Raw genomic sequence first — 18,966 nt, forward strand, 5'->3', positions numbered from 1 at the left:
GGCCAGTACCATTGCTTAGCACCACAATACGGAAACAGACGGAATAAACCACAGCCTCAGCGTGCACTGAACCCATTCGTCTGTAGATTGACATTACGGTGATAACTAACCATTTGAACCATTAAAGGATTAAATTTCATAAGGTAGAATTTTCAGATGTGAACTTTGAAGTGTATATACATATATATATTGGCCATGCCACACAGCACGCGGAGTCTCGGCTCCTGTCCTGGTTTAGTTCCTCTGCAGTGACTGCAAGGAGGCTTAACCACGGCACTGCCAGGGAAGTCCCAAGACGTGAAACGTTTTTTCAGAACACAATATTAATATATTATTTTAGTACTCGCTTCCCTTGTGGCTCAGCAGGTAAGGAATCCGCCTGCAATGCGGGAGACCTGGGTTTGATCCCTGGGTGGGAAGGTCCCCTGGAGAAGGGAACGGCTACCCACTCCAGTAGTCTGGCCTGGAGAATTCCATGGACAGTCCATGGGGTCGCAAAGAGTTGGACATGACTGAGCGACTTTCATTTCATTTTCATTTTTCGACCCTTTAGGAATATTTTATGACAGTGTAAGTGCTGAAAAAAGCCAGAAATATTAAAAGACATGGCCAAAATGTTGAAGAAGTACTGGCAATGTGATTGGAATCTTGCACTTTTCTCAGAATATCCTCTATTCTTTGGCTTGTAATATGATATCAGAAGCTTGCTGTACTCATTTTTCCTCATTAGCAAGTCTTTTCCATAAATCGTTTAGCTCAATATATCTTAAGTATAGAGTATAATATATTTATTCAGTCAATGGAGATGATTTCATAGAAGCGTTGACAAATTTGGTGCATTTTAGATTGCAAGTTTGTATTTATTTGTTTGTCTTTCAAATTATATACTGAACTTTTGATGTCTGGATTTTTTAGTGACTAGAAACAGCCTTTTTGAGACATAATTTATACACTATAATGGTCACGTGTTTAGGGTGCACAATTCAGTGGGTTTTAGTTTATATATAGAGGTGTGCGCTGTCAACCTTAATTTTAGAGCCCTTTGATTCTGCTCCAGGGAAACCTTACACCACTTTGCTTAATAGTCACTATTTTCACTCCCTGAAAGTGAAGTCGCTCAGTCATGTCACGCTCTTTGCGACCCATGGACTGCAGCCCACCAGGCTCCTCCGTCCATGGGATTCTCCAGGCAAGAGTACTGGAGTGGGGTGCCATTGCCTTCTCCAGGAGATCTTCCTGACCCAGGGATTGAACCTGGGTATCTCACGTTATAGGTAGATGCTTTACCGTCTGAGCCACCAGGGGAGTCCCTGTTGCTCCCCCTAATTCTAGGCAACCACTAAACACTAAACCACTATCCTTTTTTTATAGGTCTGTTGCCGTCTGGATTTTGGTCTTTCTTTCTATATCTTGGTGTCTAGTACAGTGCGTGTCACTTAGTATCCATGCAGTGTAATGGGCTTGTCTAATAACGTGGTCATCGCCAGCTGGGTGAGGTTAGAGAAGCCGTGTTTGAATAGTCTGCTTTCTCTGAATATCTTTGATTGGTCTACTATAAATTTGTTTCTCTGGACATGCCAAATATGAAGCTGGGAAACTGTGCTTTTATAAAGTGTATTTTTTTTAATCTTCAGAATTGAGATCACACAGCTGCAGTCAGCCTTGTTTTATAACCAGGAGCATACTCTTTTACTTAAATTTCTCTCTGCTCCCCAGAAGCCTTTTGTGACTTCACCATCATCTCTGTAATTATAGAATCAGGAAGCATGTCTTTGGAATTCAGAACTTGCTCTTCAGCTGGTCTGCTGGGACATCCTCAGGTATTCATGTATGAGATTTATTGACAGAATCCCCTCTGTCTCCACAGCAGGTCAGGGTTATGCAGCCAGGGTTCATGTGAAGGACCCTAGGGAATAAGGGCAGACAAACCCAAGGGCGCACCTTGAAGATGCCTGTTCTGGACGCTGACCCAAGCCAAGGTCACCTGCGGCCTGTCCCCATGGCCTGGTGGTGACGCCCGAGTCCGAGGCGCCTCGGAATTGTCATCGTTAGAATAGCAATGTGATCGCTGACACAGCTCAGACCACTTCATATTGACCTTGTAGTCAGAGCTCCCTTCTGTTTTTAAATGAAGGGGAATCAAACTAACCCTCTAGACCTGTGAACTGGGCTACCAGACGCAGATCCTCTTAGTGGCATCGTGTGCGAAGTCCACGCGGGTGTGTGTGTGTGTGAACACTTGGAGGGAAGGGAATACCATCACACTAAAATCAGGACAGTCTAAGGCTGGAGGAGCACACAGCTTTTGCAGTTTCTTCCCCAGCAGTCTTGGCACCGCCTCTCACAGTAAAAAGGCTCGCTGTGTCTCCTCAAGGCAGCTACCTAATGTATTGTTACTACAGAGTCCTGAGTAAGTAAAGTTCTCATTCTTCTCAGTTTTCACTTTCAGCTGTTACATTGCATCTTAAATGAAAGGGACAGTGACAGTTGCTAAGAAGTGGCACAGTCCTTTGTCTTGCTTATTTTCTTTGCCTTGTGCCAGTTTGGTGGTAGAGATTCTGTAGAGACAGGGAAAGACACACATTTTTAGTCCTATTCCATTTTAAATACTGTTAGATGGGTAGACATTAATACCCGGAGAAAACTTAATGACTCTGGGTATTTTCAAAAGGGAAAAAAAAAAGGAATATGAAAAATCAACGAGGGAGAAGTTGTTTCTGCTTTTAATATTTCATCACAAAGGTTGTCAACTTGCGGTTATATTGGTTAGGCTTTTGGAAGCCCTTCTCATGGAATTTTGAGGGTATGAAAGGAATGCTGCTGCTCTTGCATAGAATTGATAGTGAAGTGAAGGCGCCCAGTCGTGTCCGACTCTTTGCGACCCTGTGGACTGTAGCCTACCAGCTCCTCCGTCCATGGAATTTTCCAGGCAAGAATACTGGAGTGGGGTGCCATTTCATTTCAAATAATCAGCCCAGTGGCTGCCTTATTTCCACCACTGCTGTTTGCTTCATGTGTCATGGTAGTTTCTGGCAGCCAAAACTATTGGGAGACTTAGAAATAGGAGCACTTTTGTGTTGGAAAGGAGAAAGATGCAGGGTGGTGAAGGGAAGCTTCCATGATGGATTGTTGGGAAATTTTACTTTCTCTTCTACTTTCCGGAGGCTTCTTCATTTTGTACTTTCTCCTCAAGTTCACAGCTCTGCACAGTAGAAATTTGTGAACAAGAGCCTGTCCATGTCTTCTCTAGGGGTTCGGGGTGCCCTTGGAGGACCAATTGAAAGAGCTGATAGATTCTAGGGCTGGGTGTGGTCAACAAACAATTCAGTTCAGATCGGTTGCTCAGTCATGTCTGACTCTGCAGTATGCCAGGCCTCCCTGTCCATCACCAACTCCTGGAGTTCACTCAAACTCATGTCCATTGAGTCGGTGATGACATCCAACTATCTCATCCTCTGTCATCCCCTTCTCCTCCCTCCTTCAATCTTTCCCAGCATCAAGGTCTTTTCAAATGAGTCAGCTCTTCGCATCAGGTGGCCAAAGTATTGGAGTTTCAGCTTTAGCATCAGTCCTTCCAATGAACACTCAGGACTGATTTCCTTTAGGATAGACTGTTTGGATCTCCTTGCAGTCCAAGGGCCTCTCAAGAGTCTTCTCCAACACCACACTTCAAAAGCATCAATTCTTCTGCCCTCAGCTTTCTTCACAGTCCAACTCTCATATCCATACATGACCACTGGGAAAACCATAGACTTGACTAGATGGACCTTTGTTGGCAAAGTAATATCTCTGCTTTTCAATATGCTATCTAGGTTGGTCATAACCTTCCTTCCAAGGAGTAAGCATCTTTTAACTTCATGGTTGCAGTCACCATCCGCAGTGATTTTAGAGCCCCAAAAAATAAAGTCTGACACTGTTTCCACTGTTTCCCCATCTATTTGCCATGAAGTTCTGGGACCAGATGCCATGATCTTCATTTTCTGAATGTTGAGCTTTAAGCCAACTTTTTCACTCTCCACTTTCACCTTCATCAAGAGGCTTTTGAGTTCCTTTTCACTTTCTGCCATAAGGATGGTGTCATCTGCATATCTGAGGTTATTGATATTTCTCCCCGAAATCTTGATACCTAATAACAAACAATTAGGTATGTGTAACAACCGACGCGGTTAGAATCTCCTCTCAGGAAATGTCCCTGCACCAAAGAGGGGACGCTGAGTCGGTGAGTGGCTTCCTCACACACCTGCAGAAGCTGTCAGGCAGCCCTGGTGCTTGGGGAGGGTTTGTCCTCTGTGGTTTGCAGTAAACGGCGGTGATGTCAGTGGCCAGCAAGCTAGAGTGTTACCTGTGAAGGAGGCGAGAGTCACACGTTGCTGAGCTCAGCAAGGAAAACCTGCGATCTCGTGAGACCCACACGTCCCAGACACGCTTTCCTTCTTGGCTGTGAATCAGCCACTGTGTGAAACCGTCAACTCTTCCGGGTCCCCAGAGGAAGGCGGCTGTGCTGGTAGAGCCGAACAGAATGCCTGTCTCCAAGGGAGTGGACATTTGGAAGGGAGAGTTTGGTTACGCTTTCATAAAATACAACATCAAGGCTCCTCTACTGTTCTCTGCCTGTTCTTTGTGCTTCATTTTTCACGCCTTCTTTCTTCGATTCAACATTTGCTGAGAACCTGTTATCAAGACCCTGTGCCAGTCGCAGGTATACAGAGAAGAATGTGGTACACACGGACGCGGCTCACCACTTGCCCTCCCTGAACTCTCAAGGACACACCGGTTTCGTCTGCATCGAGGGCGCTTATCTCTGCTGTGTGACTGGATGATTCCTAAAGCAGCCTTCACAATCTTGTGTGTGTGCGTGTAATATGCAGAGAAAACCCACAGCTTTCATCGCATTTTCAAATAGGTCCAGGGAATAAGCCTTGTATAATTAAAAGTCACTCCTGTTAATTTGAGTAAATATGGGGATGTATTTGATTAAACTGGCAAATTTTAGACATCAGATTATACCCACAAGCCAAAAGCTGACAAACTTTAGGACCAAACTGTTGCTGCTAAGTCGCTTCAGTCGTGTCCAACTCTGTGTGACCCAATAGATGGCAGCCCACCAGGCTCCCGCGTCCCTGGGATTCTCCAGGCAAGAACACGGGAGTGGGGTGCCATTTCCTTCTCCGATGCATGAAAGTGAAAAGTGAAGGTGAAGTCAAGGACACAACAAATGGTTGTGCAAGAGTTTCTAACTTCAGCAGAGCAGAGGGAAGCTTGTTTCCACAGTTCATCAGGCATCTGGGGCTTTGTGTAAGAAGTGATTGTGCAATGCATTGCACATATAAATACTGCAAAACAAAAGAATTTGATTCACCACCAGCCATTGGTCCACTTTTTACAAATCTAGCTATTTTTGTTCATTGTATAATTTATTTTGACTTTTTAGAAGCTAGGATGTCCTCTGAAATATGGGAGAGTGTTTTGCTGCATTTTATCATTTTAGGGATGTTTATTGTTGTGACTTGTTTTAACTACTTAAAATGTCATGCATAAATAGTCAATGTAATCATTTGGAAGAACAATTAGCAAATTGGGTAATTTGCTTTGCAAAGAATGACCATTGTTGACTTAATAGTAAAAAAAAAAAAAAAAAACCAAAAAACTCACAACTTACAGTATTCTATAAGTTTTATTTTGCCCTTTTGGGGCATTCTCTTAAGTTTCAAAACAACCCTATTAGATAACCAGTACTGTCGCTGTATTAAAGACATGAAAATTGATCTTTAATTGCAAGCTACCTTTTTTGAAAGTATTAGCTATATTTGACTATCATGTAAGCAAAGCAGATATGTAAAATGTCCTCTTATTAGTAAAATCTAAATAAAGCATTTGCTGAATGTTCTGTGTAATATAAGTAGATATAGGTGACTTTAGAGCACGCAAAACTCATGAGCTTTTAACAGCTGTGTGAACACCATCTTTGATTCATAAGTCTGCCGTCCTTTTCACGCGTTTGTTCTGTTGGATCAGATGTTTACTAGATTCACCAGTTACCTAGAACAGTGCCAGAGAGTAGATGGAAGTGCTAATAGTATTTTACAGAAAATAAGCTGTTATCAACTGGCTCCCATTTGCCAGGCCTACACGGGTGCTTTGCACACGTGAACATGAACTTGTAAAAACAAGCCTTTGTGGTAGGAAATATTTCTGATGAGGAAATTGGCATTCAGAAAGCTGTGCAACTTTTCTGGATTTACTCAATCCGTGAGATGTCCACCTGGGAATCCAATTTAAGTGTCTTTGATTTAAAAACTCACCCTGTTACCCGCGACGCTCTTCTTGGAGCAAATTTGAAGGAAATCCTTAAAAGTGAAGTTAACTGCTCTGACTCTCAAATTAGTCATCTGCCCACCGAGTCACATGTTCTGTTGGAGACCAGTGATGGAAAGGCAACAGTCGCTGAAACTGATAGAAACTGACAGAAGCATTGCCTGTTGCTGATTTGCCTTCCCATTTGTTCCCAGAGGGTCGGTTTGATGCCTGCACAAGCACCACCCAAACGCAGAGAACTGTGTAGGGTCACTCAAAATTAACAGCGCCGCTAGTTCTGCCTGAACACAAGCAGCGCAAAGTGGGCGAGTGTCTCTGCTACTGTTCTTTGCTTCTCCAAGTCATCAGCCCCAAATCATCGAAGCCTCGCTGAACTTTCCACTACCTTCTAAGAGAATGGCTGTTTGCAGAAGTGGTGACCCTGAAGCATCTCTTAAATGACCTTGAATAATTTTCTGAGGTTTGGTTGAGTCAGTAATTCCACATTTAAATCTCTGAGGATGTCCTTTAGATGATTTAGTAAGAGTGTGTAGGTAGTTTTAACATAGACATGTGCCATATGTCAAGAGCTAACATTCCCTAAGTACTGAATGCCTTGCGGTATATTATATCTATGAACTCTAATCTTGATGTTAAATCTATGGAGTTATTATCACCCAGTTTCATAAATGGAGAATCTGTCTCTCATCCCCTAGACCAACTATAGTGTTTTGGTCTATGGTTCTGCTTCGGACACTGGATGCATTCATTGTCTGATGCAAACACAGATACATTCATGTAAGCACAGTTATGAATAAGGTCAGTTCAGTTCAGTTCAATCGCTCAGTCGTGTCCGACTCTTTGCGACCCCATGAATCGCAGCACGCCAGGCCTCCCTGTCCATCACCAACTCCCAGAGTTCACTCAAACTCGTGTCCATCGAGTCGGTGATGCCATCCAGCCATCTCATCCTCTGTCGTCCCCTTCTCCTCCTGCCCACAATCCCTCCCGGCATCAGAGTCTTTTCCAATGAGTCAACTCTTTGCATGAGGTGGCCAAAGTACTGGAGTTTCAGCTTTAGCATCATTCCTTCCAAAGAAATCCCAGGGCTGATCTCCTTCAGAATGGACTGGTTGGATCTCCTTGCAGTCCAAGGGACTCTCAAGAGTCTTCTCCAACACCACAGTTCAAAAGCATCAATTCTTCAGCACTCAGCCTTCTTCACAGTCCAACTCTCACATCTATACATGACCACAGGAAAAACCATAGCCTTGACTAGATGGACCTTTGTTGGCAAAGTAATGTCTCTGCTTTTCAATATGAATAAGGTCAGGCATGGCCAAAACGTCTGAATTAATGTTTCAGGCTTCCAGTAGAATTCATGTGGAATGAGCAGCTGCCGTATTGTTGTCCAGTTGCTAAGTCAGTGTCCGACTGTTTGCGACCCCATTGACTGCAGCACACCAGGCTTCCCTGTCCTTCACTATCTCCTGGAGTAGTGGTATATAATAAAAGTAATTTCTGTTTCTTCAGTTAATTTTTATTTAACTAGCTTGTCTGAGTCCATAGTGGATTGGACAGAAAACGTCATTGTCCAATTACAATGATTCATTTGACATAGAAAGTCGAAAAAGAGATGAATTCTTTTAATAAAAACATAACCTCTACATGACAAGTTGTTTTTGAAAAGGGCAGGAAAAATGAGGGACATTCTTGCCCTGTCATCGCCGTGGTCGCCGCTGAAACGTAATGCTGCCGCCGTGACAGTAACGGTGAGCCGACGTGCTGCAGGTGCTGTGACAGACGGATAATTACATTTCATGTCTCAGGAAAGGAAAATATGGACAACTTTTGGGTGTGAAATCAGGTAACAGAGGGAAACTTTGTCCCAAAGATCTGAGCACAGAGAGGAAGTATTTGATATTGAGTGTTGGAAAGAAGATTTTTTTAATTCTCACTTATACCAAGAGTATGGCTGAGGGGAAAGTGCTGAGCAAGATAGGAAAAAAGAAGGTACAATTTAGTCTATAAGGAACAAGTGGATTCTGTCATTAAATTTGCTCATGTCATCAGAGAGACCAACTGCCTGGTTACATGATCACGTACCATATCTTTGCTTTGCTCATTTGGTTAGCTGTGGCAAGATGTCTGTTTCCAAGGCAAGCCCAGGATTCTCTGGGCTCAAAGGAACAGGGGCTGGAGTAACAAACCCAGCAGATGAAGAGATAAGATGGGGGCAGTGTGAGGGCCACTCAGGGACGCTGAGGATAAATCTCTCGAGCCACCAAAACAGGCCTCGTCCACCCTGCTTTCTGGCTTCTGTGGTCTTTCTGAGTCGAGAAGGTCAGAACCCAACCGGCGGGCTATCCTATCCACTGGTGGTTAGCTACTGACCCTGTTGCTTAACCCACACTTACCTGATAGACACTGCCTATAGAAGGGTTAATCTGACTGTTCCTTCTTGACATGAACATTTAAACAAAACAACAGCAAAGACACCATGCCCGAGTAGCACCCGGTTTCATCGCAGGCATCTCTGTTTTTCAAAATGATCAACATTTGATTCCTGCAGCCTAGAGTTGGACATATAAACAAGAAAAGAGAAAAACATAGACTTTGTTCTTCAGAATAAATCATAATTGCTACCGTCATATTTAGAACACCAGGCACAGTACCTGCAATATCTTCTTAATTTTTACAATTCCTATGAGACAGGCATTGTCATGTAGTGTCAGCTGGTGGTTAAGTATAAGATTTGGACTCCACCGTGCAGTGTCCACTGGCAAGTGGAACGTTTCTAAACCTCAGTTTCCTCGTCTATAACATGGGGGTAAGTAGTAGCTGCCTTGTAAACATTGAAAACGGTTCAGTGCCAGTTATTTTTACAAGCTCAGAATGGTTAAGCTGTATTCAAGGTCACCAAGTTCGTGTGTGGCAGAGGAGAGATTCACATACAATTTTGGTTGGCCCAAAAACTCTCTTTTTTTTTTCCTAGGAGTTTGTCAAGGCTGTATATTGTCACCCTGTTTATTTAACTTATATGCAGAGTATATCATGAGAAACGCTGGACTGGAAGAAACACAAGCTGGAATCAAGATTGCCGGGAGAAATATCAAGAACCTCAGATATGCAGATGACACCACCCTTATGGCAGAAAGTGAAGAGGAACTCAAAAGCCTCTTGATGAAAGTGAAAGCGGAGAGTGAAAAAGTTGGCTTAAAGCTCAACGTTCAGAAAACGAAGATCATGGCATCCAGTCCCACCACTTCATGGGAAATAGATGGCGAAACAGTGGAAACAGTGTCAGACTTTATTTTTCTGGGCTCCAAAATCACTACAGATGGTGACTGCAGCCATGAAATTAAAAGACGCTTACTCCTTGGAAGGAAAGTTATGACCAACCTAGATAGCATACTGAAAAGCAGAGACATTACTTTGCCAACAAAGGTTCGTCTAGTCAAGGCTATGGTTTTTCCAGTGGTCATGTATGGATGTGAGAGTTGGACTGTGAAGAAGGCTGAGTGCTGAAGAATTGATGCTTTTGAACTGTGGTGTTGAAGAAGACCCTTGAGAGTCCCTTTGACTGCAAGGAGATCCAACCAGTCCATTCTGAAGATCAGCCCTGGGATTTCTTTGGAGGGAATGATGCTGAAGCTGAAACTCCAGTACTTTGGCCACCTCATGCGAAGAGTTGACTCATCGGAAAAGACACTGATGCTGGGAGGGATTGTGGGCAGGAGGAGAAGGGGACGACAGAGGATGAGATGGCTGGATGGCATCACTGACTCGATGGATGTGAGTCTGAGTGAACTCCAGGAGTTGGTGATGGACAGGGAGGCCTGGCGTGCTGTGATTCATGGGGTCGCAAAGAGTCGGACATGACTGAGCAACTGATCTGATCTGATCACAAATTATATGTTTTTTTTCTTTGTCTTTAAAAATAAGACTGTTTCTTCAGAAAAACCAAACCCCACGTGCAGAGTCATGTTAGAGACAGAAGAATGCTTCCATGGTCCAGATTAGATATCAGATGATGTATTTAACCCCAACACCAACCAAGAAAGACAGGAAAGAGGAATGAAGCCCCTGTCTTGAGGAGTTCAGATTTAACAAACAAATCCTATCCTCGGGCACAAGCACTCATTAGAAATGGTTTAAAAGAATAACCAGAGGAGAGTCCTCTTTGTTGTTGTTCAGTTGCTCAGTCGTGTCTGACTCTGCGACCCCATGGACTGCAGCACGCCAGGCCTCCCTGTCCATCCCCAACTCCCAGAGCTTGCTCAAACTCATGTCCATAGAGTCGGTGATGCCATCCAACCATCTCATCCTCTGTCGTCCCCTTCTTCTCCTGCCCTCAGTCTTTCCCAGCATCAAGGTCTTTTCTAATTACTAAGCTCTTTACATCAGGTGGCCAAAGTATTGGAGCTTCCCCTTCAGCATCAGTCCTTGCAATGAATATTCAGGACCGATCTCCTTTAGAATGGACTGGTTGGATCTCCTTGCAGTCCAAGGGACTCTCAAGAAATTTCTCCAGCACAACAGTTCAAAATTGTCAATTTTTTGGTGCTCAGCCTTCTTTATGGTCCAATTCTCACATTCATACAAGACCACTGGAAAACCATAGCCTTGACTAGATGGACCTTTGTTGGCAAAGTGATGTGTCTGCTTTTTAATATGCTGTCTAAGTTTGTCATAGCTTTTCTTCCAAGGAGCAAGCATCTTTTAATTTTGTGGCTGTGGTCACTATCTGCAGTGATTTTGGAGCCAAAGAAAATAAAAATTCTCTCACATTTTCCATTGTTTCCACATTGTTTTCCACATGTTTCCATTGTTTCCCCATTTGCCATGAAATGATGGGACCAGATGCCATGATCTTCGTTTCCTTGAATGTTGAGTTTTAAGCCAACTTTTTCACTCTCCTCTTTCACTTTCATCAAGAGGGTGTTTAGTTCTTCACTTTCTGCCATAAGGATGCTGTCATCTATGTATCTGAAGTTATTGATATTTCTCTCGGCAATCTTGATTCCAGCTAGTGCTTCTTCCAGCCAGGGTTTCGCATGATGTAGTCTACATATAAGTTAAATAAGCAGGGTGACAGTATACAGCCTTGGTGTGCTCTTTTCCCAATTTGGAACCAGTCTGTTGTTCCATGTCCAGTTCTAACTGTTGCTTTCTGACCTGCATGCAGATGTCTCAGGAGGCAGGTCAGGTGGTCTGGTATTCCCACCTCATTAAGAATTTTCCACAATTTGTTGTGATCCACACAGCCAAAGGCTTTGGCATAGTCAATGAAGCAGAAGTAGATGATTTTCTGGAACACTGTTGCTTTTTCGATGATCCAACAGATGTTGGCAATTTGATCTCTGGTTCCTCTGCCTTTTCTAAATCCAGCTTGTACATCTGGAAGTTCTTGGTTCATGTACTGTTCAAGCTTGGCTTGGAGAATTTTGAGCATTACTTTACTAGCATGTGAGATGAGTGCAATTGTGCGGTAGTTTGAGCATTCTTTGGCATTGCCTTTCTTTGGGATTGGAATGAAAACTGACCTTTTCCAGTCCTGTGGCCACTGCTGAGTTTTCCAAATTTGCTGGCATATTGAGTGCTGCACTTCAACAGCATCATCTTTTAGGATTTGAAATAGTTTTGAAATATCTCAGCTAGAATTTCATCACATCCCCTGGCTTTGTTCATAGTGGACTAAGTTCATAAGAAGACTAAGAGTCCTCTTAGCCAGGCATTCCTTAGGAGTGTTAGTCTCAACTGTTACAGCTGCATCCGACAGAAATGGTCTTCTGTCACTACTTGGGCAAAAAAGGGGGAGTCTGTTGCAAGGTTCCCTGGAGTAGCTAATATGCACCTGCTAGAGCTGGAAAGGGGCAGGGATGCTTCTGCGCGTCAGCAACAGCTGGAACCATGATGCCTTTGGGTCATTTCCAATCACAAAATAATCTATATTTTGGTTTATAATTATTTTTAAATATAGACTTGCAGAAAACATGGCTGCTGACACTTTCAAGTCTTGCAGCTTCTAGTTTTCATTGCCACAGAATCTAAATAATTTTCTCAGTTACCAGTTCAAATCCCAAGGGAGAGGCCCAGGGGTCAAGGGTGTGGGAGCATGACAGAACCCTTAAGAACCCCGTAGAGCTGGAGGGGGAGTGGCTGTCTGAGATGAAGGGTCTGTAGACAGGCCACTCTCCAGCTGCACCAGGAAGCTGCCAAACCAGAGCCCATCCATTTTCAGAACCGGCTCACCAAAGTGTAAACCTATGATTTGTGGGCCTTAGACGTAAGCAAACACGTTTAAAATATCGGTGAAGAAACTCTTTTGTGGAAAACTTAAAACATCATACTCTTCTTGAGCAAATGTTCCTAAAATGCATGACAATCCAAGCTCATCTCATTTTCAATCTGTTATTCTCCTAAATGAATAATAGAATTCTATAGGGAAAAAGTATGTTTGCAGAGTTAGGGTTTTACCTTTTAAGGCTAATGGTAAAAAGCACAGTCAAATTCTTTTAAAACGTGCTATTGAGACTTCAGATCCCAAGCTGGATTTCTCCATTAACATAGTTCTTGAAATGTTTCTATTTATTTGAAAGAACTGGCATATGACTCTCAGTCTTCTCTTTTATTTTTTATTTAACTCCCATCACTAACTGCCTCCATTACGGCACCCCACTCCAGTACTCTTGCCTGGAAAATCCCATGGACCGAGGAGCCTGGTGGGCTTCAGTCCATGGGGTCGCTAAGAGTCGGACACGACTGAACGACTTCACTTTCACTTTTCACTTTCATGCATTGGAGAAGGAAATGGCAACCCACTCCAGTGTTCTTGCCTGGAGAGTCCCAGGGGCAGGGGAGCTGGTGGGCTGCCGTCTATGGGGTCGCACAGAGTCGGACACGACTGAAGTGACTTAGCAGCAGCAGCAGCATGGCAGTGCAGACTGATGCCTTCTGAAACCTAATTTTACCCTAAATCTGTTAATTTCTGAAAATTAGCTTCTTCCTAATGAAAGAAATGGAGCTATAATGTGGTTAGTCTCTTTTTATCTTCTTCTTAAATGTGGATATTTCCTAAAAATAAAGTGTCTATTTACATATTTTTTCTTCACGCCTTCACTGCCCATATTTAACATTTTGTTAAGTGTATTCACTCCTGTAGATCCAGCTGTTACCTACCTGTGCGTTGGCTGGATATGGATGTTGTATTGTATATGGATGTTACAGACCACGTCTATAACTCCATCTCACCTTTCCCTTTGTCTTTCATATTATTTCCTATCAATATCTGCAGTAAACCTTTCAACATCCACAACTCAGCATGTGCAAGAGAGAACTCATTACCTCTCCTTTAAAACCTGTCTCTTCCCAAGACTTCCTTAAAATAATAATTCAGTTCAGTCACTAAGGCTTGAGTCAGATTTTCAGTGATTCCCCCATCACCCTACGAATACCAGTCAGTATCCAACTCAGCAGTTCTGCTTTATCTTCTTCCAGTTCTTAGAACCTCTACTGTGGTTCAGACCCCTATCTTCTCTTGCCTAGACTTAACACCCTTTTGTTTGAAAAAGTCTACATAAATAATACAGAAAGTTCTTATTCCCTTCACTTAGCTTCCCCAACATTGACATCTCACCTACCATGACACATTTATCAGCAAATTAACATCTGTACAGTATCACTGACTGAGCTATAGTCTTTATTTGAATTTCACCAGTTTTCCCATGAATGTCCTTGACGTGTTCCATGATCTGCATTACATTTAGTTACCATGAATCCTTGATTCTCAATAATAACATGGCACTTCCTCAGTCTTTCCTTATTTTTCATGACCTTGACACTATTGGAGAGTATGAGCCCATTCTTTTGTGGACTATCCGTTCATGCCAGTTTCTCTCACTGTTTTTGGGGTCATGTTGAGGGTATCCTTTGTGGTTTGGCCTGAGCTTGTGTGTTTTTCTTACCCTTTGACTGACTTCGTTTCTGTCTTCTTTCTTGTCATATTGCACCTGAGGTTATTCATCTGAAGCATGGGTTTATCCATGTCTCTTCCTGCACAAAAAAGGCTCCCAGGGTACACCAGAGGCCCGCGTCTGCCGGGTATTCAAGGCCATGCGTAGCCTTAGCCCAGTCACGTTTCCAGACTTCTCGCAGCTGGTGCTCTCCTGGTGACCCTGAGGCAGACTGAATTGGGTTTTCCGTTTTCTGTGCTGGACTCTGTGGCTCTGTGTCTGCTCATCTACATGCCTGGCCTGTGTGGTTTATATTATTATTGTATTCATGTTACAGGCGAGGAAACCAGAGTTCTGCGAGACCTACAGACTTGCCCAAGGTTGACAACCAGACTTGATACTTAGGCTGTTTTCCCTCCAGAAGTCAAGGGATTTAGCCTCTACACTGTACTGGCAGCTGTTCTGTGAAAAACTGGGGCCTTATTCATCTTGAATTTTCTCAGTGAGTCCAGTACAGTGCATTGTACACCGTATGGCTGTAGTGCGTGTGAGCTGAATGGATGGATCCGTAAATGCTGACTCTGAAGATAAAAATGGACAGTTGTGATTGTAAAGTGTAGAGCGAGGAGTTGCTTATATGAGCATCATGCTCTGATGAGCATTGACTATAATGTGTATTACACGGCTGCTACGTTACTGTGCGTTCTACAACTCTAAAATATAGTGTATTACACGGCTGCTACGTTACTGTGCGTTCTACAACTCTAAAATATAGTGTATTACACAGCAGTTACGTTACTGTGCGTTCTACAACTCTAAAATATAGTGTATTACACAGCAGTTACATTACTGTTACGTTACTGTGCGTTCCACAACTCTAAAGAGGGTACGTACCTGGCTCTCTTTCTGCATCACCTTTGGAGCTTAAATTATTTACAAAAGGCCGTGTGTAAATCTCCCTTTGAACCAAATCACACTCACTCCCAACACCGTCTTAGGTGTATGACCGGCAGCTGTAACGAACAGCAAAGCTGCCAAGCGGGCAAGTGGGAGAGGAGGGGGAAGGGAGCTTCCAGAGCAGCGAGGAGCACTGACCTCTCTGTGCCAGCGGGGGCCAGGGGCTGCTGCGTGAGAGGCTTGCAGGGAGGGGATCGCAGTGCCCCCGGGAGCTGCCCCTCTGACCTGCCCTGGTTAGCTGGCTTGTGTTGAAAGTAGTGAAGTAACACTCAGAATTCCCCAGACAGGCCTCAGCAGGACGTGAGCCGTGTACTTCCTGATGTTCAAGCTGGTTTTAGAAAAGGCAGAGGAACCAGAGATCAAATTGCCAACATCTGCTGGATCATGGAAAAAGCAAGAGAGTTCCAGAAAAACATCTATTTCTGCTTTATTGACTATGCCAAAGCCTTTGACTATGTGGATCACAATAAACTGTGGAAAATTCTGAAAGAGATGGGAATACCAGACCACCTGACCTGCCTCTTGAGAAATTTGTATGCAGGTCAGGAAGCAACAGTTAGAACTGGCCATGGAACAACAGACTGGTTCCAAATAGGAAAAGGAGTTCGTCAAGGCTGTATATTGTCACCCTGCTTATTTAACCTATATGCAGAGTACATCATGAGAAATGCTGGACTGGAAGAAACACAAACTGGAATCAAGATTGCCGGGAGAAATATCAATAAACCTCAGATATGCAGATGACACCACCCTTATGGCAGAAAGTGAAGAGGAACTCAAAAGCCTCTTGATGAAAGTGAAAGTGGAGAGTGAAAAAGTTGGCTTAAAGCTCAACATTCAGAAAATGAAGATCATGGCATCCGGTCCCATCACTTCATGGGAAATAGATGGGGAAACAGTGGAAACAGTGTCAGACTTTATTTTTCTGGGCTCCAAAGTCACTGCAGATGGTGACTGCAGCCATGAAATTAAAAGACGCTTACTCCTTGGAAGGAAAGTTATGACCAACCTAGATAGCATATTCAAAAGCAGAGACATTACCTTGCCAACAAAGGTTCGTCTAGTCAAGGCTATGGTTTTTCCTGTGGTCATGTATCGATGTGAGAGTTGGACTGTGAAGAAGGCTGAGTGCTGAAGAATTGATGCTTTTGAAGTGTGGTGTTGGAGAAGACTCTTGAGAGTCCCTTGGACTGCAAGGAGATCCAACCAATCCATTCTGAAGGAGATCAGCCCTGGGATTTCTTTGGAAGGAATGATGCTAAAGCTGAAACTCCAGTACTTTGGCCACCTCATGTGAAGACTCATTGGAAAAGACTCTGATGCTGGGAGGGATTGGGGGCAGGAGGAGAAGGGGACGACAGAGGATGAGATGGCTGGATGGCGTCACCGACTCGATGGACATGAGTTTGAGTGAACTGTGGGAGCTGGTGATGGACAGGGAGGCCTGGCGTGCTGTGATTCATGGGGTCGCAAAGAGTCGGACACGACTGAGTGACTGAACTGAACTGAACTGAACTGTTGAAAGTAGTTTCTGGGTTATTGGCCTCAGGCCTGTGGGGACCGTGAACACAGCACGCGTGTGCAGTTCTGGAAGATACTAATGTTCCTCCCAACAATTTTGACTTGTGCTTTTTCTTCAGAGAGCACATAATATATTTTTTGGAGCTTGTTGATTCCCCACACCTCTGGGTGCTATTGAAAAAGTGGCATTTAAGTACTCTGCTCTTAAAAGTGCAGCACGTCCTCATCTTCAAACTCCTTTAGGCATCAAAGACTTGGGGCGTTATGAATTCCTCTCTCTCTCTGATACATTTGAAGACTAATCAGTGCCCCCAGTTCAACAGGGTGTTGACACTGGGGGAGAGATGGGAAGCAAAATCCATTTTACATCTCTTCAGGAAGTCGCTTATTTGCCTTTGCTTTTTTTATTCCCAAGGAGAACCTCGTTTGATATATTTTGGCAATGATACTTTCAGTTAACCAAAATCACATTTTCAAAAGCAGCACCTTTCAATGGAAAAATAAAAGGTTTTAAATCTACAACTAAGTGAGGTTTGCTTTTTCACTTGAGGGAGAATAATACTTTTCTTTTTTACTTCATCTTCTTGAATTTTAGAAGCGTGGACTGTTTTTATTGATAAAATGGGCAGGGTAGCTTCATATTCAGTCTACACGTCTTCCAACTCGCCTACAAAGGCAAACTCAATTGACGACTGAGTTGTGGGGTCTGTCTTACTCCGGGAACTGTAAAACAAGGGCGAATGTGCTTCACAGTATGTCTCTTGGCAGTTCCACATTAAACTAGATCAAACGCCATCCCATCATCCTTTCCCGACTCTTCCGTGTGAATATTCGTCAATGCTTCTGTCTGGTTTCTGTCCCACGGCGACTTTGGGGACCCATGGAAGCACCCCTCTTCCGTGCACTCTGTCATAATCTCCCGTTTGGCCTTCTGCTTCTGCTCTGACTTGTTTGCAAACTCTTGTCCCACACCCCAGCCTCATCGTCCTAACAAAGTACAGTGCTAACCCATGTCACACCATTGCTTTAAGAGTTTCATTTTGCTAAGGAGCAAGACCACAGGTTGCTTTGTTCCCCTCCAGCATTAATGAGGTATGATTGAAAAGTAAATGTTATATCTATTTAAGGTGTTCAATGTGGTGTTTAATATATGTATACACTGTGAAATGATTCCCCCGGTCAAGATAATTAGCCTATTTACCTTCTGTTTTGTAGTGAGAACACCTAAGATCTCCTCTCTTAGCGAATCTCAAGTGCACCGTACCTTATAAACTGTGGTCTCCATGTGACTCCAGAGCGTATTCCTCTTATAACTGAAAGCTTGCACCCTTCAACCAGTGTCCTCCCATTCCCTCGTGTCTCCAGCTCCCGGAGCTCTCTGTGGTGTTTCTATGGGTTTGACTTTTCTAGATTCCAGATGCAGTCGAGACCCTACGGTGTTTGCTTTTCTCTGTCTGGCATATTTCTCTTGGCACCACGTCCTCTAGTCTAGTTCCTGTTGTTGCAAATGGCGGGATTTCCTTCTTCTTATGGCCGAATTGTTGCCTGTATAGTACACCACATTTTCCTTATCCGTTCGCCCATGGATGGACTCTTAGGTTATTGCCGTATATTGGCTGTTGTGAACAGTACTGCAGGAAAATGGGGGCACAGATAGCTCTTCAAGATGTTGATTTCATTCTCTTTGGATATCAAGTGAGATTGCTGAATCATATGGTAGTTATATTCTTAATTTTTTAAGGAAGCTCTGTTTTTTCCTAGTCATTGTACCAATTTACGGTCCCACCAGTGGTATTCCAATGTCTCCACATCCTGACCATCACTTGCTAATTTTTGACTTTTTGATGATAGCCATCTGAACAGGTCTAAAGAGATATCTCATTGTGGGTTTTTTTTTTTAAAGATTTATTTGTTGATTACTTGTGCATGTTTGTGGCTTCACTGGGTCTTCGTGGCTGTTGTGGGCTTTCTCCAGGTGCTGCAAGCTTCGGCTGCTTGCTCGTTGTGGTTGCAGGCCTCCCACTGTGGTGGGTTCTCCTGTTGTGGAGCGTGGGCTCCAGGTGCGCCGGCTTCGGAGGCTGCAGCTCATGGGCTCCAGAGCTCTGGCTTAGCAATTGTGCTGTAGTAGTAGTAGCTCCGGGGCAGGTGGGGTCTTCTTTAGCCAGGGATCAAATCCAGCTGCCCTGCATTGGTAGGCGGATTCTTAACCACTGGACCACCGGAGAAACCCCTCACTGTG

At 43.7% G+C, this 18,966-nt stretch overlaps 1 long non-coding RNA gene across 5 annotated transcripts in view; it reads left to right on the forward strand.

The window, feature by feature from the left end:
- Nucleotides 1–18,966, forward strand: part of LOC112447502 (uncharacterized) — a 142,049-nt gene that overhangs the window by 25,902 nt on the left and 97,181 nt on the right. The window contains exon 1 of one of the 5 annotated variants that reach the window (XR_009495381.1): nucleotides 1,117–1,820. The exons of the other annotated variants lie outside the window; for them this stretch is intronic. This is a non-coding gene — a long non-coding RNA (uncharacterized lncRNA). Of the gene's footprint in view, nucleotides 1–1,116; nucleotides 1,821–18,966 lie in introns of those variants that run through there. 5 annotated transcript variants of the gene reach the window in all.

The sequence above is a fragment of the Bos taurus genome, chromosome 7 (assembly GCF_002263795.3).
Source record: "Bos taurus isolate L1 Dominette 01449 registration number 42190680 breed Hereford chromosome 7, ARS-UCD2.0, whole genome shotgun sequence".
Lineage (NCBI taxonomy): Eukaryota > Metazoa > Chordata > Mammalia > Artiodactyla > Bovidae > Bos > Bos taurus.